Source organism: Diorhabda carinulata, chromosome 5 (assembly GCF_026250575.1).
Source record: "Diorhabda carinulata isolate Delta chromosome 5, icDioCari1.1, whole genome shotgun sequence".
NCBI lineage: Eukaryota > Metazoa > Arthropoda > Insecta > Coleoptera > Chrysomelidae > Diorhabda > Diorhabda carinulata.
Window position 1 is genome coordinate 19,737,605 of NC_079464.1, and position 26,606 is coordinate 19,764,210.

Genomic DNA, 26,606 nt, shown 5'->3' on the forward strand with positions numbered 1-26,606 from the left:
GGTTTTTTATTCACAATAAACTTTCAATTAGAGAACATTAAGTTGGATTTTCAATATTAGAGGACTTTTGATAAGCATCGACTAATCCTGCACCTACCGTCACATTAGGTATACTAAATTCCCAAATACCCTTTAACTAAATTCTATTAATTCTTTGGTGATCATAATCGTTCGCCCTTGATGATTTGGAAAAATTTATGTTAACATTATGTTTAACTCAAAGTATAATTTCAATCAGTTAAGATTATCTTGAAGTTAAGAGTTTTTTCAACGTTTTATAGTCTAGACGAAGTATATAAAACCGTAATTTAGTAGAATCGATAAATTTTTCATGAGAAAATTGTAGTATGAATATATTACCAACCACGACATTCTCAAAAAAAAGAAAAGACGAGTAATAAAAAAGGAATCACGTCAGTTTTGAAACGTTGTTAATTATCCAGATAATTTCTAGGAACACTAATATTTACAAATATTGATGTATTTATGCAAATTAGCCTATAATATAATATAATTATATTATAATTTTGGCGATATTTTTTTCAATTACTAGCTAACAAAGTATTACCTCAATCGATAAATAAAAGATCTAAACTTTTGTATAAAATAAATTTGAAACAAACAAAAAGAATCATTTGTTTATTAAAATAAATAGAAAATGCTCGGTATGGATGAATTTTTATTACGTTTCAATTTTATATTGACATACACAAACAGTTAAGATACAGTCTCTTAATCAATTTTAAGTTTTCTGATAAACTATATTTTTTGTTTTGTTTAGTGGTGCGTAAATAAACAAAGATGATGATTTTCCGAAGAGCAAACACGACATGTAAACTCCAAGTTGATTCCAACGACTGGCCTTGCGATTTATTTATAATTATCGCAATTGCCAGACGCACTGGAAATTGTAAACGTTTAAAATGGAATGGTAAATCCATTGGAATCATTGATGTTAGCGGGATCAAGATACATAATTATGGTTATTGAACTGTTGCGCTATATGTGGGAAAACACGCTGAACAAGCTCCTCTTTTGAGTCTGTGATGTATCAAAAATCTATGGGTAGTGTGATGAATCCAGTCGAGATGTCCATTGAGACTATTTTCTTAATAAGTCTCTCTCTGGTCATCAGTGTGGTTACCACTTGAGGTAGTTCTTCGCACATTTGATTGACCGCGATGACCTAAGTCTTCTCCTCGGCATCGTAAATTGTAATTAATCAAAGTGAGAAAAGCTTTCGCGTACTTAGTGCCACTATCACAAAAGATCAATGAAACAAAGACCACATAACTTGAAATGTCTTCATCACAAAGGATCGCCAAATTAAAGAAACTTCTTGCACATTTAGTGGTAGTCATCACTCACAAAAATAGAAGGATACATTCTTTGTATGAGGTATCGATCGACATAGAGGATGGATCGACATATTAGTTGTTTGTCAAATGTCAAATACTATGATTGCGTTCAGAAATTTAACTTGAGACAAAACTTAAGATTTATCAATTTACGTATAGTTGGTTGTCAAATATTATGGTTGCGTTCAAAAATTTAATTAGTGACAAAAAATTAAGAAAAACAAAATTGTAGTTTCCATTTAATTCCGAGAATTTTCATATTTATTCACCATTTAAACCTTCTCTGGTCTTTCACAAATAATTCAAGACCAAATTTAACCAAATTAGTCCAGCCGTTCTCCAGTTTTAGAGAGACTATGGATCAGCATTTTAATGTATAAAGATATTATTTCTCTCACTCGTTTGTACAATACAGAATGTCTTAAAAAAAGGTGACTTCATCACTAGGAAAAATTGCAAGCTGAAAAATAGTTGGGGTTTGCTTATTAGAACTTTTCGTAACGTCATATGTATTCAAGATGAATGACCTTCGATAATACTTCCGTATCTTGCTGTTGACGGAAGACATCAATTCCATCTAACAAGTGTTGAAACTTATCTATTTCATATTTCATTCACCACCATCGATATTGGTACTCAATTACATAGTAGGGATATATTTCCCGTCTTACACCCCACTTACAAAAGTATGTATGCATTGTTCGCTATGGAACTCCATTTTTTGGAGCTCACTACTTCCTGAGAATTTTTTATCATGATACACCGTCTCATAGAGATAACCGTATTTTGCCAAACAGAGGTGAACACACCATGTCGGCTGTTCTCAGGACAAACTTCCAATGTGAAATCTTCTAAGCCATCATCCCCAATAATCAGACAAGATTTCTGGCCACATTACAATGCAATTTTATACTTTCCTCAAGATGAGAAGATGAAAATCAAGCATCGAGCTATCGTTCAATTGCACTCTTTCTTACGTTATCCATGATCATTGGAAAATTTGTCAAAAAGACTTCTATCATTTTTGTTGAAGTATAAACTATCAAATACTACTACCATCGATTGCAGGTATGTGCAGTACTACGTTTCCAGGAAAACACATCTCGAATGGTTTAAGTCATACCTTACCAACAGAAGTCAGCTTGTAAGGGTTGATGCAACGATGTCTCCTTGCAAGCCAATAAAATGTGGACTACCTCAAGGCTCAGTACTAGGCACTTTCTCTGATTCTTCTGGTTCTGGTTCTGGCCCTGATGTCACGGCACTTTATATAATCATATCTAGCAACTTAATCACTCCATGATACGATCCTAATCTTATATATCTCAACTTTTCCCAAATGAAAGTTTTCCTTTTGTACTTAATAACACCACCGTTGATGTAACTGAATCTGTTAAGTTCTTATGGGTTGTTGTAGACAATCCCTTGAAATGGAAGCTACAGATCTTCCCGTGAAGAATGAAGAAGACCAGGACGACCGCATCACATCCACAATCAGATGAAATGTTCGTGAAAACTAAAAAACTAACCGACCAAAGAGATTGAGATCAGTATTTGCAATGTTTCATCGATCTGCTGTTAATCCTCCGGTGAAACACCTGTGAAGAACCTGTTTACGACTTGTGACTTAGAATTTGGCTGTCGAGCCGGGGAAGATTATGTACACGAATTTTTTCCTTCAAATCTTCGAGTTGCTAGCGACAGAATTAAAAAGCGATACGACAATATCTCTTCTTCTTATACAAAAATTTCACAACCCGAATCTTCTTCTAAATAAATTTGTTTTCAAGCAAAATAAACCACCAAGAAGGAAGCAATGTTCACCAACCTATTATTACCAAACTATTATTTTGTTGTATCCAGTGTTTGATTAGAATTCATTCATATTCATGAAATTTTTATTTAAAAATATCATTTCATACGCGATAATAATAAATAACCCTTTATATACCAGAATAGCAGATTAAATTTGATGAAATATGTTTACAAGTACAAATGGAATAAAATAAAATATGCCATGAATACTAAATTATTTGTTATGTTTTCAAAATGTGAAAAATAATTGTTAGCCACTCCAATGCTGTTTTTGTTTGAAACGATTATATGTTATTACATCAATGATTCAATAATTATTACAGGTTCCTATATGTCATTAATATTCTAATACAAACAAAACATTTCGAAGCGTTCGATATTGATCTGACGGACGAATGTATTGAATTCATTCACTTGATTGATTTTCAATTGACTCTATTCAATAATTCATAAATCATTCCATTATTTGATTCACTCCCACACATGCCAAATTACGTTAACAATCATCTATCCGTTATTTCTCCCGAACAAATTTACTTGCGTTATAATCTAATTCATGTGTCTTGGTCGTCGATTGGACACATCTAGAACAGATTTTTCTAGAATCGTCTTTCTTTGAGCAATTTACGTTAGTTATTTTGAAGCTTCGCGTTCTATAGCGGTTAAATCATGTAAATAAAATAAAGACCAAAGATCTATTTCTATTGGCAAAGGCTTATCGACCTACTATCCTTGAGTCCACTGATGGAACACCTGCGAAAAACCTGATTGGAATTTTCCGAATCAAGAGGCTACAGCTGACGCGGATGTATTGGTGAAAGAATTGGAATACTGGAAGGAAGAAATTTCGAGAGTCATGTGTTCCAAGAATTCTGTGACAAGCTGGGACTGAAGAAGACCAGGACTGCCTCATTACTTCCACAATCAGACAAAAACTTTGGAGAAGTGAGCAGAATTATTGAAAAATATCTGTCCAAAAAAGTTTATAGCCACGAGGAAGATTGAGATCAGTATTTGCAATGTCTTATCGATATGTTATCGATGAGTCCACCGGTGAAACATCTTTATCTTAGAATATGGCTGTCGACCTGGAGAAGATCCAACGAAGATTATGTGATCCAATTCAAAATGAGAATGGACTAATTGGTTTGCTCAAGTTGCTAGCTACAAAATGAAAAAAATACGACAGGGAAGGCACAGAAAACCTGAGGAGGATTTTCTCCAAGATTACCAAAATCCATACTTGACCAAAAAGAGGATCAACAATTCCATCTATCGAATAAGAAAGATCCTCAATGGAGAACCGAATGTAGTCCACGTCTAGAGTCGTTCGATGGATGCCATGACCTAAAAAAAATAATGAACCATATCCAAGACAAGTATCATTATGCCTTGAAAATATTTATGGGTGCTTACGGAAAGCGAGATATGTAGTGGCTCAGAACAATAACAAGATTTGTTCATTCTTCCGGGAGATTAGTCACTGGTATACAAAATCCCTACCAGGAACAAGAAACTCGAGAATTGGTAACCGATTCCGAAAGCAGTTTGTGCGATTGGAGATCAGATTCCAATCCCCGACAATAAGAGTCAAAGACAATTAGCGGTACATCTCCTACTCGATAACCAAAAACGAATTTCAACAACTATCCACCTACCGCTGTGTGTGGAAAGAACTTCAAAGCATCCGAGTGTTAATATCCAACGTGAAGAAACTGCCTGTGACTGAGCTAGTTAGTTACCAGTTGGATTGGGGTGTCATAGAGAACATAATAGAAGTGATCGTCCAAGATACCGGTGTCTACATATTGATTTTCAGCTGCAACCTTTATCATTATTATCTAATAAAGACGATGCCCTGTTATTAGACCGGAAAGTGCAGAGACTACTCCAGTTGCACATTTAAATATCCGGTCCCGGCTATACAGGAATTACAGAAGAAACTTCCTTCTGAAGAGGTGATGTTATGAGTTCGTCCATAGACCGTGAAGCTGGTCCTGTTGTATTATGTTAATCGATGTAGAAGTTTGGCGGATACGCCGGATATTTTTTTGTATTTCTTAAGAGGTTTGCCATTTCTTGTATTGTGACCTGTTTAGACTTTCTAATATTTCTAATATATCTTGCACTCTATTTGATTATCAATTTATTGAATACATTTCCATCATCGTATGTCTGCAAGATTTAAAACTCCTCAATGTTCTAGAGTTTGACTAATTTTGCTAATTAGAATCGATCTTATACCCGAGGAAATTTCATTATCAAATATTCATTTACATGAGACAATATCTGTTTGATTTATAGCTCTAATTGTCTACTGATTTTCATCTCTGTGCTTGATATGAAATGTGGTTTCATCTATTGAAGAGGCTTCGTTATATATTAGCAATTCTAATTATCGGCTTGTATTAAGAGGAGTAGATTATAGAGAGCATTCAATTGTGACATGAGTAGTCCTAAAAGAGCCTCGTTGTAATTGTTTTTACAGGCAACTGACCCAGTTTCAATATAATCATTTATATACGCCATTGATCGTAACTACCACTTTAAATTTGTGTTTAGCAGTCTTTTTGATATGATTTCATCGTGGAATAGTACTTCATGTATATATAATATTATTAACACCATGTATTGTATAGTTAGTCTTAGTTATTACTCCCACAATTTTTCTTTCTTGTTATTTATGCTGTCGTTGATGTAACCTTAAGCAAATGTGGCTCATTTTCACCCTTCTAATTGTTACATCATCGCCCCTGCTCACACAGATGATTTTTGATATACGAAACACTATTTTAAGAAATAAAATTGTACTACACGCGAGCGGCTAAGGAAACAAAATAAGGCCTAGTACTGAGCCTTGGGGCACTCCACATTCTATCAGCTTGCAAGAAGACATCGTTGTATAAACCCTTACAAGCTGAATAAATGAGATATAATATTATTTTATATTCTGTCTTTGGCCAAATTAAATAATATTTTTCTAAACACTTCGTTTCTTAGTTTGCTAATTTTTTCTGATCGATGTCTTTGCGATTGACGTCAACATATAATAGTGCAGATTCCTTAATGAGGCCACTTGTTATTTTAGTCCCAGAACCTTGCTCTACCAGGATATGCGTCTAAAAACGTGCGATAAAACATTTAGACTTGACTTCTGTAGACCATGATATATCTGACCTCGTACAGTAAAAAGTTGGTGAAAACCCGGGCATTCTTATCTCTTTATTAACTCCAAAGGATGTGATTTGGAAGCAAGAGTTATACTTTCTTATTTTACTTGAAAATTGCTTTAACTCATCTGTAACACTTAACAATTAAATTTTTAAAGGCTCTTCTGGTTCACCAAGTGATGGAAGTGAACTTTCCACTAGAACATTTCAACAGTTTCATCTTTCCATTTGAGAGCATCGCAATAATGATATTTTTTATTCATTGAGCCAATGACAATCAAAAGATGATTATTATATTCAATTAGAAATCAGTACCATTAAATACCGAAAAATCCTCACGCATGAAATTTCGACGGCGCGTGGTCTGCATTTCTGCATTATGAATTCTTCTGCGATTTCTCTGGCGTTTCTATCGCTCTTCTAGCTGCTTGCAGCATGTATTGTCTTTCTGAACGAACTCATGCCTGAAGATGAGTTTCAACTACTCTCCAAACACCTTGTCTCTCTGCTTGCTGTTGTCTTCTCAGCTCTGCGGGAACCGAAGATTTTTATTTAGTGCTGCACTGAATTAAAACCAAAGAGTAAGATCTAAAATAATGAATTGCATCTGAGTCTTTCATGCAAAACTTTATCATATGATTTTTTCTTTTCTAGTAACGATTTTTCATGTAGAGTTGTATTATATGAAATAATTTACAATATACATTCAAACTTTGGAAATAACGAAAAAAGGTAACAATCTTTCTTGTTCCATTTTGATAGGTTACGTTAATAGACGAAAAGGATAATCAGCAGTGTTGTTTGGGGATTTGAATATAATATGGAACACGAATAGAATCCAGATCGACCTTAAGAAAATCGGTGGGAAGCGAAGATGGAGGAATTTCCATTAAAATATAAGATTCACTAATAACGTCCACAAGATTCGCTTACTAAGAGTTCAGACGCTCCAGAAGATTTGAAATTTATTTTTTATTATATAATTCAGTCTTTCAAAGATATTACCACTCAAATATGTATGGTGTGGGTTTTGTTAGTACCCTCTCAAACTTACAAATATACCGTTAAGTTCGTTTCGTTGATAGTTCTACGACATTTTCTGACATCCTTTTCAAAAACTGGTCATATTTTTGTAACAGGTTTTCCGTTGCTTCTATGCGATTACCTCGGGAATTTCGAACTTCTCGATTTCAAATCTTTTTAATGAATTTAATGTTAAAACAACTGGTATGACATGAAAGCTTGTGATGAAACTATTTTGGGCGTCCAATATTATTTTAATTTTTGTTCAAATGATCGTCAAAGCTTGCCAATTATTAGGAAAGATAATCCAAGAGCTTTGCTTTTAAAAGTTAAGACATATCATCAAATATCTCCGAAATAACTCATTTTTAAAAATGATAAAGACTTAAAATTACTCGAAACGTCAATTTTTATCTTTCTTTTAAAAAATTATCAAAAGAAAACTAATTTTGAAACAGAAGAGACCTAAAATCAAGAACATTTAGGTTAGATTAGGTTAGGTTACGTCAAGATTAAGTTAGGTTTGGATGAATCACCTCAGAGTATGGATTGAACAGAAGCTTAATGACTATGGTACAGGCGAGAATGATCCTTAATACTAGAGGGCCACAAACAAGTAAAAGAAAACTACTGCCAGCAGTAACCACCTAAATATTACTATATGCATCCTCGGTATGGATTGGTGCAATGAAAAATTAAGGAAAACAAGACGCACCAAAAGAAGCAATTGCTGAACAGCCACCAATAGAAGAAAGAAAAGAGTGCTGCCACAAACAAAGAGAAGAAACACGTTCGAAAAGAAACCAAACTACAGATATGGCTAGAACGCAAATGGAAAAGAAGAAAATGAATGGATAATAAAACCAATACCAGATATGGAAAGATGGACAAACAGGAAACATGGGAGCACCCAATTTCCCACAGGATATAGATGTTGGATATTGCATTGGATAACACACAATCTTCCACTGAACAAACTGTAAATAAGAGAGAGAGAGAACTGGCGTCGAACTATCAATATCAGACCTAAAAAATGATGGAAACTATCATGGAACAGAAAAGTGAAGAAAAAACTGAAGATCAATATCAATGGAGGTAGAAAACAGTCAATACACCCCATCTGAAGTAATTCGGAAGTAGTTTCAGGTGGGAAAGGGGCTAGAAAGAAGGGAGAAGGCTTAAGTCGGCCATTCACTTTAGGAGTAGCCCACCTTAAAGGTTAAATTAGGTGAGGTTAGGTTGAGTTGGGCTACGTTAGGTTTGACTCCTGTCGCATGACTTGAAAAATATAAATAATTTTTTTTGAGATAAATTTTTAGCTCGAAACATTTTTCTCTAAAATCAGTATCTGAGGAGATATTTAGTGGAACTTTGATGGAAGCTGGAAGGTAAAAGAATCGTTTCTAATCGAGAACAAACTTTGACAAAAATTTCAGCAGAATGTTTTGAGAACTTTTCATTATTACTTTCCAACTTTTGATATCAAGTTTCTAGACATATTGTATAGTTAGTTTCAGTTAGTATTTCTTGCTAATGAAAATAAATTATATTTGTTCATAATTAAAGCAAAACTATGCAGTAATTACTTGATTAAATTGAATATACCATAATATCCTACCATATCTAGTTAAATTCTATGATGTTTGTTGTTTAGTATAATAAATTACATGAAAGTAAACATCATTAATCACTAAAAGCAATCATCGTTTTATTTTGGAAATTAATTCTTGTATAACCGAAACATCACAGATAATTCAATTAGTTGTATCAACATGATAAATTTTATAATCAATGAAGAACTGAATTCTATAGTATCAATTAATGAATCTTCAATTATTGTCGTGGATATTTTGTTTCATTCTTCCCTACAACGTACAATATTATAGATTATCCAATGATAGTCAATAATACGTAAAAAATGTATAAATTGAAAAGATACATACGAATTTAGATAGAGGTTTCGTTCTCTGTGCAACAAAATCTCACTTCTACAGTTTTAAATTGAACTAAACTTTTTCTCATCATCCTGAGACATGTACAAAGTTCCAGGCTCATTATTTAGGAACGGTTTTTCTTTGGTGAGTAAGGCAGTAAGGCAGCACTTGCAAACACAGCCGTGTTTGACAAATTTTACGGTGACTAAGGCACAGATATTAAATCTTTTACTCTCAAAAAAAAGATACTTAAATTTTCCTTTCGAAATAGCATCAAATCCTCCTCTTCCAAATAAACACATGCCAAATGAGGGCAATGACTCAGAGTATTACAACGTAATCTGCGTCAAAATTCTCGTCAAGTTTTGCCAGAAAGAAAATGTAAAACAACCATTCGGTTTATAGAGAATATGAGCCAAATCTTCACTACAAATAACAGATTTCATTTCTTGTATTTTCTGCGATATTCTGTTTGTTTAAGTTGAGGTTCCTTCCGATGCCTACTAGTCAAATTATACCCTCCTTGGTGCTATGCTAAAAAGTAATATTCCTTCTACTCAAACCACACAACAACTCCAAATTACCCAACAGCCCCAATACATCCAATATCCAATTTTACAAACCGTCAACCCCCAAAATACCTTGCAGAAGGAATTGGTCAACATCCCTAACACCCCAGAATTGTTGAGGGAGTATATAATCCATATAATGTACTAGTTAATGGGCAACTTGAGCTGGATTTTGTATATTATCATAACCCTATATTTAGAGATTCATCATATTTTATCACTTTTTCACTTGTAGTAATTTTACATAAAAAAATAACTTCTCCTAATCTCTAATCCATTAGCTTTGATTGGACGTGTACGTGATTTGCTTCTATATATTCCAAGATATAGGTTGGTCGTAGATAAATATCGTTAAGAACTTCCCAAAGTTTCAATTCGATTCAAGCTTTTAGAGGTTATGTACGTAATAGGTTCCGCCTAAATTAAAACAATTCTTGTATTCGTGACCTTTCCCATATTGATCGACACATTCATTATCTATTTTTTTCGAACTTCTCCCATCATCGTTGCAGATTTTTCAGAATTTCAAAACTACAATTCGCTCATATGATTAGCAACTAACATATAATATTATTAATGATAATGACTATGATGTAATCAATTTCTATAAAAAAAATTAGGGTAATGATCTAGATAAGGTTACACCCATTGGATTAATGTTAAAATTTTAGTATGTTATGGAGAAAATTATGCTGAAAAGTTTGATGTATATATGTAGGGCACGGAAATAATCCGTTCACATAGTTTTTCAGCTTTGAAGTTCCAGAAAAAGAAAAATAATTGATACATCATAGTTTAGCTTTGCATGTCTTCGTTACCTAAAGATGATATCATAAAATTTGCAGACAATTGGTTGTCTAGGTTGTTAACAAACGACTATCGTTATAAATCTATCAATATTTGTTTTTTTTTTTATATTCGTATTTGACCATTTGCAAAGGAAAAGAAACCGGACAAAACTCGACCTCCTGGACGACCACCTATAAGGTGGTATGAAAGCTGGTCCTCAGCATCCCAACTACTCCCGGCAAACCCTTGACGAAAATAGAGGACCTAGTCCTAACGTAAGAAGAAGAATTTTTAGCTATTGTTGATGATCGTGATCAATTAATAAAATATTTGATTGAACTTTAAAAAAGTTTCACTGTACTTATACATATTTCAGTGCTAAGAGAAAACAGAAGAAAAAAAAAGTGTGGTGCAATTGGACAATAAGTGCATTAAATGGCACTTGGTTTAACCAAATTCGAATAGATATACAAACTGTATGTAGAATCATCGCTTATTTTATTTATTGTCGACCCCCTCATCAAGAAAAAATCATGGAAGAGTTTTCGATAACAGCAACCCCTGCTTGTGATCTTCTCATTTTCCTTTTTTTTTACTTTCTTGAAAGTAAAGTATAATTTTCATTATTTTTGGGCAAATAATTGTCCTCATCGATTGGTGGGCCTAATCATAAAGTCCAAATTGATGGAGCAATTCTTGGTCGACGGAAATATCATCGGGGTCAGATAATTCGAGGAGCATGGGTGTTTGGTGGGATAGATCCGGAGACGAAAGATTGATTTATCGAGCCTGTTCCATCAATATTTGCACATATTCTTCAAGAGGTCATCATGCGTCGAGTACTCTCTGGTACAACAATCATATTTGATTGTTAGCGAGGCTGTAATAATTTTGTTAATCACCGGTATAATTTCGTAGATCCAGAAACCACAGCACACTCTCAAAATATAGAAAGGCTTTGGAGAGAAGTGCGTGATAATATCCCGCGTTATGGCAGATCTCGTCATCATTATAAGCAATATATTGCTAAAATTTTATATAAGAGGCAAGTTGAGGAATACATGAATTACAAACTATAAAGAAAATTGTTTCCTCTCTTTAACTTTATAAAAATAACTCAATAATATCAAGTCGTGTTTTGTTATGTACTATGGGTGAAATAAACTCCAAGTATTTAAGCAAAAATATAGTATCCTTAATAAAAAAATGATTCTATGGTGCAAAAAATGACAGAAATTTGAGGAGAGTTCTACGTCTCGACACTTTTTTGGTTACGTTAGCTCCTATTGTACATTCCTGAATCTAATAAAATAAATATAACCTGTTTTTCATGGGAATCGTTTTCCGTAAGAGGTGTTTCTTCTCCATAGAATCAGATCACCAAGTTTGGGACATACCTCAGGATGTAATATCAAAAAATTTAGCTTTTAGATAAAAGTCAACTCAATACTAAGATGATGAATTAAATGGACTCAATACGCCATACAGTTCCAAACCAGCAAACAGGAAATCATCATCATATCATAAAATCCAATTGAACGAGCTAGGCAACAAAAATTTAGTTACCGTACAGAGAAAGACAAACTCTTCATATGATAAAAACCCTTCTGTGGTATCAGCTATAAAACAATAGAAAAAGCATTGGAAAATAGTGGATAGATAGGATTAAAACCAATTACAGGGCTAAGACAGTGACGGACTGTTCTAAGAACCTATAACCAGAGAAATCTCAAGGCTCTAAATCTAGCAGATAATGGAACGTGCAGATTCTGCTCCGCAGAGGAGGAATACTCTATCCACATTTTTTCGAAGTGGGAGACAATGAAGGTGCTGTGTTTTGTACTAAGACATCTTTTTGTGAAGATTGTTCTCGGAAATTCTGACTTCTAAGTATTAAAATCTGTAAAACCAAAGAAATATGTATTTTAAGACGTCAAAATGAAGATCAACTTCATTATTTCGTCCATAATGATATTGAAAAGTAAGGGACTTAAGGAGTCTCCCTGACGAATCCCTTTGTGTACTGCTATTTGCTCCGTTAGCACTCCGATCACTTTGGCTTGGATTTTATTGTCCATGTATATAGATGTAGATGTAGATGTACTACATATCTTAGTTGTACTCGATCGAAGGCTTTTTGTAGATCGATTTTTCTGTGATCTGCCTGATGACGAAGACTGCATCTGTGCACGACTTTCCCGATCCAAATCCCTGTTGCTCATCTGTTAATTGATGAGACTGTTTTGTTTTGTTTGTGATGACTTTTGTTGTAGGTTTCAAAGTGCTACCCAGCAAATTGTTTCCTCTATAATGAGATTGTATTTTTTTATCTGTGATGTGACACGATCTTGTTAATGAGAGTTGTTAGTTGCTTGGCAAGGCAATATAAAAGTAAAAATAATAATTGGTGTTATCTTTACTTCAGATTAGTGACTATCTTCAGTGGAGATGTAATTCAATGTTCGTCGTGGCAATAACCAGGAGAGTAGTTGTTTAAGAAGCGGCAGATTAAATTTTCGATTTAAAAGAATTCGAAATATTAGTAGTAATAGTAGCGATTAGTAGAAATTATGATGTTTAAGGTTTGATATATTTCTTGTACGTATTTAAACTATGAACCATATAAAGAGAAATGCCCAATTTACGTTTTCATTTTTTCAACCTCGCGAAACGTGTCCATACAGACTTTTAATTAAACTTCATACTTTATCGTTTTGATAACTGAAAGTGTTTTTATGTAATAAATACACAAAAGGAGCTCGAGTTTGGTTTAATACCACTTTTTGTTTTTCCGGATTCCAGTTCATTTTGTATTTTTCCTATTGTCTTTCTGTTCTTGCAAACAACATTGCGAATTATTCTAGCATGCGAGTATTTATTCTTTATTTACGGAATGCATTTGAATGGGAGGGAAAGAGCTTTTTTGTCGATGTTTTCTCATCAACAGAATACTACATTAGTACTTTATGCATGGTTTCCGTGATCTGAATTCTTAAAAATAAAAATATATTCACGAATAGTATTCTCAAAAACGTTAATTTGTTACAAAACGAATCAATTAACGAATTCTAAATCTGTGGCTAGTCAAAATGAAATTTAATTTTATAATTAATGTTTTGAAACGCTGAGCTGAATGAGACCTCAATTAATTTTAAGTTAGCAGGTTCATAATGTAGATCAAAACCACTAGACCAATGGAAATTTCCGTTTTAATTTATAAACCAAACAAATTTCTTGGTTGATAATGTTCACTTTTGACGTGATTGTGTCAAATCTACCGTTAATATTTTTTAAACAACTAGAGCTACTTTTTTTTAATTGTTATCAAGCAAGCGTATATATTAATCGATAACTATGTTAAGATTAGATTATGTGAAGTTTTCGCATCATAAGTAAGGGAAACCGGGATTGAAAGTCACATTTTTTTATTTTGCATGTATTTCTCCAACTATCTTGCTTAGACATGATATTTTTATATTACATGACTTGAAAATATATTTTTTTTTCGTGCAGAAGAGAAGTGTGTCTTCTAACCCCGGGTCAGGGATGGTTGTCACAGTATTTCGGGTAACTAGTCACATAATTAAAGTGAGGGCAGTTCACAAAAATAAAAACTAATTAGAAAATAGAATCTTGTATTCAGAATCACAATTTTGGCATATGTAATTGGATAGTCCAGGTGTGCAAGCTTCGTGAGCCCAAAGTTTGCAATCTTGGCACTGGATCCAAACTTCTCTAGACTTGCTAGCAGAGTAGGGTGACAAGCAGACTAAGCAATAATCTTCCTACTCTTTCTCGTCTTCTTCATCGTCAACAAATTTCTTCTTTTTATTTCCTTTAGTTATCTTTTTCTTTTCTTTCTTCTCACTTAACACACGTTTAGATACTTTTTTTTTCTTTGCATCTTGTCCCTTCTTTGTCTCTTCTAAGTAAGCCTTTTCCGGTGTATCAGTTAGAATTGCTGATTTTCCTTTTCTTTTGTCTGCTCGATGTATCTTACATGGAGGTGCTTTTGATAGGGTTTCCACGATTTGCGGTGGTATAATTAGAGATGTTCTTGAAGAACTACTTGGTCCAGGAATGTGTTCCATTGGAATTTGATTCTGCGATAATGCTTCTGGTAGTGAGCAGACAATCTTTGCAGGTGTATTTGCACGAGCACTAATTGAGGTTATCATTTTGAGCCAGTGAAGGGTTGTCAATAACACGCAGGATCATAGCAGGTTCATTGGTCCCAAAGTTATGATCAGCGACGGATGATGGTATAAAATCGTGGTATTGAAATATATCTCTGTTAAATGGACAAATCCCGCGGGCTTTATACCTTGTGACAATATTGGATGGTGAAACTGCCAATGGGAAAGCCTGAGCAATGATTCCAGGGATATCGTAAATGGCACCAACTTGCTTAAATCCTTTTCTAGCAACAACTTTGACCGGTTTTGCACCGAAGTTACCCCAATTTCGTCCATGTTCCATATATCTTGTGGTTGAATATTGGACCGATTATAAATTATCAAGAAAGCTTTTGACACGTTTTTTGGGATATGTGTGGGATAATTTTCATTGACTATCTTGAAAAAGAGAAAACTATCAACGGCGAGTATTATGCGAAGTAATTGTGAAGTTTGAGCGAAGAAATTAAGCAAAAACGACCGCATTTAGCTAATAACGCGTTGTTTTATGTCCCAAATTAATGAATTGAAGTTTGAATTGCTACCTCATGCAATTAATTCACCAGATCTAGACCCCTCGGAATATTTTCTGTTTCCAGACATGATGCCGGCAATTGATGGCTATTTTAAGGAGCTTGACGATTCTTATTATAGAAATGGTATAGTTTGTGGAGCCAAAAGGGGATTACGTAGAAAAATCAATATAATTTTCTCCAAAAATTTTTTTGTTTACTTTGTTGGGCCAGATACTTCCTAGACCATCCTCGTATATGCGGAAATATGTGAATGATCAAGAAACTAACACGTATAAGGCTCGTTCAAGCCATATAATCCTTAAGTGGTTGAGCAGCTTCCTGGTTCCCCACTTTCGACGGAAAAATTTGGAAAATATACTTATTTAACCCTTTACTTGGACTCCTCTTTCCATAGCAGTTCTCATTCTTTCCTATCTTGTGCCTTCTGTCCATCTGTCCATCTCTCCATCTGTCCATCTGTCCAGCTGTTTTGAATTGGTTTTAAATATAAATTTTCTCTTATAGTGTGATTATTTGTTTTGTGGTATCTTGCAAAGCAAGATCTTTCAGCATATATCAATTCTTCAAAGTAAAGCTGCTAAGTGCTTAGCAGAGACAATGACGTCAACTGCTGTTTCACCTTTATAATTTCCTTCACCGAGTGAATAAGACCATAGCTCCAGTTAGGATTTAAAGTGCTTCTTGTGTCATATCAAAACACTAGCAGAACCAGTATATATAGAAAATCCAACAGCAATGCAATCGAAACGTATTGAATCTTTCTTAGAAAAGATTATAGTTTGATCAGAAGTCAGATTTTATGAATGTAAAGAGTATAATATATAAATTCTTAGTTCAATAATGTGCATAGCTTCTTACAACAAAAAAGTTTTTGATCCACTTTCTTTCTTTCTTCCTTCCTTCTTTCAAGCAGTTTTGTACGAACTTTTAATCAACAAAATTTTTTATTTCTACGATATCACAACTTACCTACCTAAAATTAATATTCAGTGAGTTATTTCAAGTGCAGATATAATTCAAAAAAGTGTTTCCTCTCTCATTTCAACATTTTTTTTCAACATTAATCAGTACGAAGAATGAGCTAAAGTCATTCGTTCAACATATAAAACTCATCATCAAGAGAAAAAATATCACGTAAGGGTGAAAGAAAAACAAGTTTTTCGACAGTTGATTTAGTCGAAGGCGGATATTCGTGTCGTCCCTTCCGAGAATTACTACCGTCTACAAGTGGTTTATGACCTAGAAAGTTCCAATTCTCCAATTGTTGCAGCCTCGTGAGAAAATTCAACAGTTCTTTCGAGCTGATTTGGAGGCACATTAAATTTGTTCATGTATAGATGAGAGGGGGTGCTTTTTACTACATAAAAATGAAAATGAAAAAAATGAAGACATTTTTCAAGAAATTAATAGTGGGCGATGAAAAATCGTTGATATATGAAAGCCAAAAAAAGAAAACAAGTATCGTCAAAGCAGCTTCAAGTGACCAAAGAGACTCGAAAGCCTAAATTGCCTGTCTGTGAGTTAATGTCTTTATTGTGAGACCGAAAATATACTATACAGGGTGTCCAACGACGAGTTAAAACTATCTACGTTTGGGTTTCCGGATACGATGTTTCTAACTAAAATATTTTCAAAGATTACAGATAACTGTGTTATTTTAAATGGATTACCCTATATATTAATACATTTTAGAAATCTACGTGAAATATTAGTATACTATTGTCTAAAAACTTTTTTCGAAAAATGCATACTTTTTGAGTTATTAATTTTTTTGTAAAAGATTTGACTGTTGTTGACCCTTAAAGATATGAGAATGGTTTCTATTTAGTTGCTTTTAACAAGGTCAAACGTATTTGAATCTATGTTGAAAAATTTCCCATTTTATACAGGGTGTGTATAAAAATTTAACTTCGTAAATATCAAATTTTTTTATTTTTTTAAACGGTACACCCGGTTTTTTCTATTTTAATACATTCAGAGGTAAAAAATAAGGCAAATTCATGTATTTTACCATATACAGATAGTTGTAACTCGTCGTGGGACACCCTGTATAGTAGAAAACAATACAATGAATTTTTGGTGTTAAAACCATAAATCCAATTGTTTGTGGTATAAATATCTTGAGTAAATTTTCAGTGTAGCTAATATTCCGTTTCCCATTCTGCTCTATTCGTATAATTATTTACAAAATTTATCAGTTAAAACTAATTTCCACATTTCCACAAAATCACATAACAGCTATTATATTATATTGTAATTCAGTTGAAATGATCCTAAAGCACTGGATAGTTGGAAAAGACACTAGAAAAGCTATTTACTCCACATATATCTATAGTATTACGCTGGAGTTGAATCACGCAGGTCTATAATGTGGGCATTATAGGAAGAGCGCGTAGAACGCGTTCGTATATCCTAGATATTGAAACAACGTGAATCGGTAAGAGTTTTTTATCAAGTTATAACAAGGAGACTACAGAGTATTTCAATTATGTTATTATCGTTTTCTTTGGTTCCGAATTTTTTTGAGAGCTCCCTTAGCCACCTCTACTATTTTATCAACAATGTGTTGTTCTACAAAGACAACGCTAAGCTATATGTATCTTTGATAGCGCGTTAAAAATTTACTGATTTGTTTCGATTTTTGAAAAGCTTTTAATAATGCAGAAAATGAACGATGAAGAAGAAAATCTTGTCTCCAAGTATTTTACTACTCTTGTTACCAAAAAATTTTAATTAAAAATTGAGAAAGAGCTCAAAATTCTACGAGGGTTCCATAAGGCTACAAATGAAAAACGGAAAGTGGCGATTTACCTCCAATGAAGTATGTTTTAAGTTTAATACACTTGACGATGCTTCAACTTCTCTATCCTGTGTGAAAAACACATTTTTTCGAGTCTGCAAGTATGCCTGTGGCGAAGGTATTAGTGTGATCCGGGGCGTTATTATATTATTCACCAACCGAAGTCGTTTTTTGTTTAATTCACACTTTTACTAATATTTTCTAAAATCAACAGTTTATCGATAGTGTTTACTCCATCACTTGTATCGATGATAAAGATTTTCAACTTTATTCAATGCGAATTTATCAGTTAATTATTAGAGAGTAATAGTTCTTATATGACCAACCTTCCTTTCTATACCTGTATCTATATGTTTACAATAAACGTTTCATTTATCATTAGCATTACCAAATTTTTGACTAAAAAGTTATTTTACATAATTTTTTGTGAGTTATAGCTAATTGATCAACCCTCTGGTTTTTTCGCATCATTTCTTGTTTATTTTCATCATATTATATTCTATTATATTACTGTTTATGGTCCATTAGCTTGGAACAAGGCTCAAGTCGAAAATTTGCGGTTTTTACATATTAATGTCCTCAGATTGAAGTTTATAGCCCTCTTAAAACCACAAAATCCGTTAGTCTACTTTATCACTACTTTATGTTTTTTCATCGGGGGTGTACAAGAAGTAATATCGGTTTAATATGTGAAAATTTTTACTCTCCATCTTATATATGTCAAAACTTGTAGCTCACTAATTCTATTGAGAGTATAATTGCTTTACTATCTTATAATCATTTTCCCTGGGAAAGATCTGATGAGCAAACAACACATCTCCTTGCCCAAATACGGAAAATCAAAAAATAATTACCAAAAACCATCGCAAAGAGAGATCTTATGCCCTATGTGATTTTTGAGATTTTGCTGTGTTGTTATCTAAAGGACGATACGCTTTGTAAACTCATGTAGTTCCTTTTTTAATTTGTACTAGTGCCTGTAGTAGGAAAAGTTGAGGATGTAGTCCTTTATCATTTAAGAGGTAAGCCAGATTGTGCAAATCAATAATTGTACTTCAAATACAACTTACAACCTTAAAAACAACAAAAATTATCGAACAACTAGAACTATGAAGAAGGTAAAGTGATTAATTATACTGTTGAAACAGCAATTTTGAGTAGTGGTTTTTGGAAAACCACTGAAAATGAGGGCTGAAATCAACGCAGTTTTCATGATATATTCATTAATAGCAATAGCATTCATTTTATTAACACTCAAAGCTTGGTTTGAATTTTTTTGATTTGCTGTAAATATCCTTCAGCGACCTCCAACCTCCATGTTGCTTCAAAGCAAGAGGTCTCCTCCAAAATTTGCAAGTAAGCTTTCTGAGGTTCTCCTGCCCCCAATTTTAGATTGTTCTTAGAAATTTCAAGGATAGTATTTCTTCCAACCATCTGGTTGAGACATTTTCCTCCTCTTACGCTTTCACGCGAAAACTACTTAACCGGTCTTCGTGAAACTTTGTACACATATTCTTGCAGGTATTAGAAATAACATAGGATATGAACCAATAAAATATCTCAAAATCTAGGTTCCTCAACGCCATCTAGCATTCCAGCAATGAAGTTCCAATCCTGAATAATGTAATACCGTTCCACTCTATTGCCAAAGTTCACGTCAATATCCAATCCAATTGACTATCGTTTCGGCTGTTACTAAGTGCAGTAGAGAAGAATTCATAATGCAGAAATGCAGACCACGCGTATGTTCCAATGGTAACGTTTCTGGTGAATCAGTGTTTAAAAACTTTATTGTTAAGTTTTACAGATGAGTTGAATGAGATGAATTATAACTTTTGCTTTTAATCATAAACAACAGAAAAACTGAAGAACCAGAAGACACCTGGCATTGATAATATGAACAATGAACTCATTAAGTACGAAGGAACAGAGTTACAAAAAGAGCTAACGCGACTATTTCAGAAGATTATAACCTCTGGCACTATCCCAGATGAATGGAAATCGAGTATATCCCTACCAATACACAAAATATTTTAGGAATATAACTTTTCTCCGTTCGGTTCTTGAACTTTTTACTAAGATATTGGAAAATAGAATAAGGGATAAGGTACCAACTTCCGAAGAACAACAATGATTGAAGTCTAATAGATCAACAGTGGACGCAATATTCATAGTTCGTCATTTGGTGGAGAAGTCGATAGAATTCAATAAACCCATGTTTGTCTGTTTTGTTGACTTCACCAAAGCATTTGATAGAATACGCCTGGGAGACTATAAGTACCAACAAGTCATCAAAGAACTTTATACCGGAACCAGAACAAGAATTAAAACTAAGGTAAGACTCTCTGAAGAGGTTCAAATTAATACTGATGTTCGGTAGGGAGACAGCCCTTAGCCCAACCTTATTCAACATCATCATGAATCAAATTATCGAGGAAGTTAACAAAGTCAATGCAGGATACAGAATGGGTCACCGTTCCCTAAAGGTATTGTTTTATGCAGATAGCAGGATATCAAGATCCAATTAGCTGGGAGTGAATATATATAGTGAAAGATACCTGACAGAGGAGGCACGATCACAAAAGATGAAAGCATCAAAAGTTAGCGGTTGGAGTGTGGATAAACAAATCGATCAGTTCACAGAGCAAAACCAGAATCTATAAAACGTGTGGTAGACCTATTCTCACATATGCCTTAGAAACCAGAGCCGAGACAACAACAAAAAGATGAACAACACAGAGATGAAAATACTACGAACCATCAAGGGAGTCACCCTCAGGGACTGAATAAGGAGTGATGACATGAGAGAAGAATTGGGCGTACAGGATGTGGTGAGATGAGTCAGAGCACGAAAAAGATTCTGGAGGGATCACGTAGAAAGAATGCCAGAAGACAGATGGGCTAAAACTCAGAGACCGAACACACGCAGACCTGTAGGCAGACCACCAAAGAGGTGGTACGAGAGCTGAAGTTCAGCTTCTCAGGAAGATTCAAAAAGAGGGCCAAACGTACAGGACATATTGATACTTTAATGCGAGAGAATCCTCAAGTAAAAGCTAGTATGTAAATATAATTCTATGATGTCACTATTTCTTTTTCTCTATAGGGTGGAAAATAACTTTTCTTCTCTGGCGAGGAAATAGAAAACTTTTCTACCCAGGAAATGTATACGTTGGATAGAGGTAAGCAGAAAGAAGTTTTTTATTACAAATGTTAAGACTACGTACAAAAACATCATTATTAGGAGAAAATAACTTGTGAATCGTATTTAATTTCCTTTTTTTTTTGATAATATCTGAATCTATTAAGAAATAACTAATATAACGTTATACCATCAATCCTTTGCTAATATCAGAAGGTTCAGATTGATAACGATTGTACCAAAAGTGAGTTTCCGAAACTTTTTACATATATACATTGTTTATTGTCATTAATTTATACATTGTAGTACAGATCATGCTTCTGTCTGATATTCATGATGATCTGAATTTTTTTTACACACTTTTGCTTAAAAACCACACTATCATTCATCAACAAACTAACATCCTTTCAATTTGAGGATATAAGAATAATATTACAGTTTGAAATTCTGAAAAAAAGAAATTAGAATCTCCGCCACTTTATATCGAAATGTTACTGATGTTTGATCGAAATTAAGGGACTCAAGTATTAATGCAATCGGCTTAGCTACCGCCATCTAACAAAAACAGAAAAATTATAAATACTATGAATTAATAACTAAAACTCATCTTAATGTCTTACGAAAATAAATTATATCATCATAAGGGATTGTTTCTTACAAAATAAAAAAAAAATTTACAACAAACTTTATTTTCTAAATGTTTTATAATTTACAAATTATAATCATTACAAATCATACAGAGTGGGAAGATTTCATCGTCGCTCTTAAAGCGTTTGCACCAAAGAAATGATAATCGCTAGATACTAAATCCTCGCTGTACAAGGGATGATATATAACAATCCATTAAAGTTTCATGTTTCATGGAATCAATGTGGGGTACCAAACCAACTTTTGATCTCAAAACACAGTCGCTATAACTTTTCCAGCCGACTGTCTTTGGTGACGTTGAACCAGACGAGATTTTTGTTTTGTTTCGAGGTTATAATCGTTTCATCTCCTGTAACGATAGAATCCAGCAGCTTCTACTTGTTTCCTACTCACTTACATTGTTGAAGAAACTTAGTTAATGTGTTGCTTCTAGTGTCATTCAGTCAGCATCCGAGGACCCAGCGAGCAATCCCCTCTGTTGAAGTTCTTTCAATTGTGCCATGAGATTATGTTCAAAAATCAACCATCAGATCTTTTAGCTCACTGTTGATCTACTGAACAATCGCATCCGAAGCCGACGGTCTTCCATTACGCTTTTCGTTATGAACTTCCCAACAATCCTCAGCAAAAGCCTTGTACCATTTGAGGAGGTGCTTATAGGGCATACACTCTCCACCATAAACCTCAGTTAGCTGCCGATGAATCTCCACAAGCACTAAGATCCTTGCGCGGAGAAACTCCCACTTGGTGGAAGTGGTGATGAACAGTTCCATCTCCACTAGTAAATACTGAGTGACTTATAGAGAGTTATAATACATATATAGACGTGTCTTTGCATCAAATACTACTTATGGAATGAAAAACTTCATAACAGATATACTGCATACATTATACTTCACATTTTGATTCCAAAATGACGTCATATTGGGCGATAGAGATCATGCGTGCCTGCGCATGAGCATACCGGTGTATATGTAACATTTATTTAAGTTCAATTCAATTAAATATTATTTGTTCTCTCTGTATAATTATTTCTGAGTTTTTCTATATCTCTGAAATTATTGGCGTCAATTTTGATTGAGAACTGAACTTGATAAGATGAATTGCTCCGAAGTAATAAAAAGTGCTAAACGACCAGTCAACTTTACATAGCAATATAATTGAATTCAATATTGAGTTTTCTCCTCATAATAGCGGTAATTCTGGTGGAATTGCTTTCATTGAATAATAAATCTCGCAAAATCGATTCTGTAGCTAATCAAAAATTTATTAACCAATAAGATAAAATTAGTAATTTAGATGAAAATTTTCGAAACCATATTTTCCTCAAATAATGTCAGTTTTCAATTTTCAACGTTAAGCGAGCACCTACGAAAATCATTCTTTTGGTTTCGATGCAAGAAATTTTCACATTGCGTTAAGCCGGGTCTACATCTCACGTAAAAAATTTTTGTCGCACACGACGCGCGCTATTCGACATTGTAAGTTTTTCAACGTACGTCAAAGGATTTGCTGTGCATATATGGACGTACTAATTGCCGTCAAACAAATTCGTGAAGGAAACTTACTATTTATGTTGGATGGGATTTCCAAGTTTGGTCTTTCTAGTTCTGTGTTGTATTTCTTTTTATGTTTAGAATTGGATTTGAAAAAAAAGTGCCGTTTCATCATTATGACTTACCCCAATAGAATTACAAACTTCCTACTCAATTCTATATTCAATTACACGCCGTAGTATTCACAATGATGTCATCAATTGGAAATGCGACATACAGACTGAGCATTAATGCACAACGCACATTTTTACGTTGTGATACAGCACTAGAATTAATGTCAGTTGTGAATCAGCCTTAAGATTAAACATTTTCCACGCATGTAGGAATTTTATTTATTGTAAGAGAACCCGCTCTCAATTTACTAAACCTGGACGAAACCTCAAATGTTCGTATCAACAATCCATTATATCCTTCGCCATTATTAGCTCGACCACCTGGAAAGATTTTAGAGTACACTAAATCAAACACACAACTAGAATCTCTTCGCGAAGGGCTCTGGTGATTTTTTTTCTGCTAACCACTGATTTTCGAAGGGAATAGATAATTCTAATTCAAAAAACATATTGAACTCATAATGATACTACTTGACATGATGTATGAAGCAGAAACGAAGAAAAAATGAAGAAAGAGGAAGGCAAAACTACTCTAGAATTAATAGAAATTGAAGACAAGAAATAAGTAACGTGTGAACTATGAAATATTGAAATAAATGAACGGTGAAGATAAAGCGAAAAGTCTACAAACAAAAAATAGAATGTTTTGACTATGTTTCTAGACGAGGAAAAGTCAGAATGGTTTGTTCGATGGTGCAGTGGTAACCAGAAGTGAAAGAACGCGATAAAGACCCAAGTGACAAAGCGTTTGTGGTCGCCCAAGCCATTTTTCTATTTTTTGCTTAAATTCGAAAAAGTATATTTGAGTTTTTATTATGCAAAAAAATATTCCAGCAAACATTCATTTTAAAAATATTTGTAAGTTCAGATCACAATAGAATTTCCCTGAAAAAATCTCTGAGATATCATTCAGAATATCCTCCAGATAAATCCAGATGAATCCTTTGAAGTTTAATATTTCATTTCATTTCAGTTGGTCAAATACTTTTTCTTTATATTATATTTATAAGCTACGTTTTTTTTTAGATACGGATTCAGTGTTTTTTAAGTAACACACAAAGTTTCCACATTTAATGTATAATTTGACATACAAGCAAACATTTAGTAAATTTTCGTTTATTTTCAATCCCGAAAAAAGGCCGAAACGTCAAAGATGGTTACCTCATAAGCAATTAGATAGGTTTCCATGTGTGAAACTTCCTACGACTCTATTCAAACATGTCTCAACTTGTTAAAACCAACTTCTTATTCTCTATTTGTTTATTGAGGACGTATTACGTTTTTATAATAAATAGTATGGAGTGTGAATAAGTATATTCGTCGTTGAGCCTCCAAAATCCGTTATGTATAATTTTTGATATATGGTAATAAGAAAAACTAAGCATTTGATTACAGACAAACGAAAATACAGATCATCCTATGTATATATATGTAAAAAGGGTATCTTCGAGAGACGCTATGTGAAGAAAATAATCATTTCTTGCCCTTTGAATTTGAATTGCGCGTCGTAACTCACTAATGTGCTGTAACTATATAGGGTGTCCCACGACGAGTTAAAACTATCTGTATATGGCAAAATACTTATAGTAAAATCATGAAAATTTCTACCTATATGGCTGTAACATGCCAACGTCAATAAAAAAAAGTTCGGAGAAAGAACGGGATGAAGGATGAGACTCTAGGCTCGCATTGACAGGATTGCATGACCTGAAGTAGTAATTCTTACAGGGAACGAGAGGAATGACAAAGAATAATTACTCTCTACCATTAAAATTTTTATGGATTCCTTTTGTATGACACTTTTTATACTCTATTTATTTGGGGAACAAAACGAATAGAATAGAACAGATTCCTGTTTGGTTTTATTTTGAAAAAATATAAATTCAGTTTTTTCATATGCTAGAGTATAAGTTCCTTTTTGTTCAAATCTGTTCTTTCTACTCGTTTCTTCTTCCTGGCAGGTCGATAAGGAATTAATTTCTTCAAAAACTTATCCAGAATGGACATTTTCTGATATTTTCGTCCGCATAGCTTGTTTGATTCAGTGATTGTCATAATTTTTTTCTTTCAAAAATCCAGCTTTGAATGGGGTTAGAGCAATGTATCACAACTGTATGATTGAATTTGATATAGAAAAAAATAATAATAGCGCCACATGAATTAATCAAGTTTCAAGCAGAAAGTTTACTAGAAGTGTGTAAACAAATCCTTGCCTTCCAAAAGATAATCTTTGTATTAGATGCGTTATTACTTGCAATTAAAACAAAGAAAAAGAAAATTTAAAACTGTGTTCATAAGTTTCTATAGGTAAATTTATATAAAGAAATAAAATAAATGTGAAATTTATTTAATTATAATACAAATTCCAATCTTCTCTGGAAATAATTCTAGATTGCCCACGGCATTTGATGGAGCTCTAGCTATACAAAACTAATTTTCTAGTTTTTCAACAATTCATTGCCTCATTGCAAAAAATTCTAACTCAAATTTTTCTCCAGGGATTTTTTTCGGGACGGTATTGACAATGGATGCTCCATTATTTTTGTATGGTACTTCCTTTGCGTGCCTTTTGCTTTACCACCCTTACCTTTACCACTTATGACGCCCTCGGCAACTGCGTAGTTATCTCCTAATTACCGAAGCTTTCATGCTTTCCTAAAATTGTTCTTTAAAGTAATACAGTTTGAGTCATTGCGAAATGTCTTGGGTTGATGCAAGAAACCTGAACATAGAAAATCAGTGGTAAAACAAAGGACAGAATATATTCGAAACGCATAATTTTTTTCATCTAATCCCAAAGAATGGTTCTACAAGGTCTCAAGAAGCTTGCCGAACGTTAGAACCATAGAATACGATGAGTTATACTTCGAATATTAAAACTTTCTTTTTGTATGATTATTTAATTGAGCATTGGAAGCCAACATCATTTAAAAGACACCCTCTGTATTAAATTTCAAAAACATTTCAATTTTCATTCA

The 26,606-nt window shown here is 33.6% G+C and overlaps 1 protein-coding gene across 1 annotated transcript in view; it reads right to left on the reverse strand.

Annotated features, from left to right (window-relative positions):
* Window positions 1-26,606, reverse strand: part of LOC130893656 (protein slit) — a 90,284-nt gene that overhangs the window by 27,229 nt on the left and 36,449 nt on the right. The window lies entirely within an intron of this gene.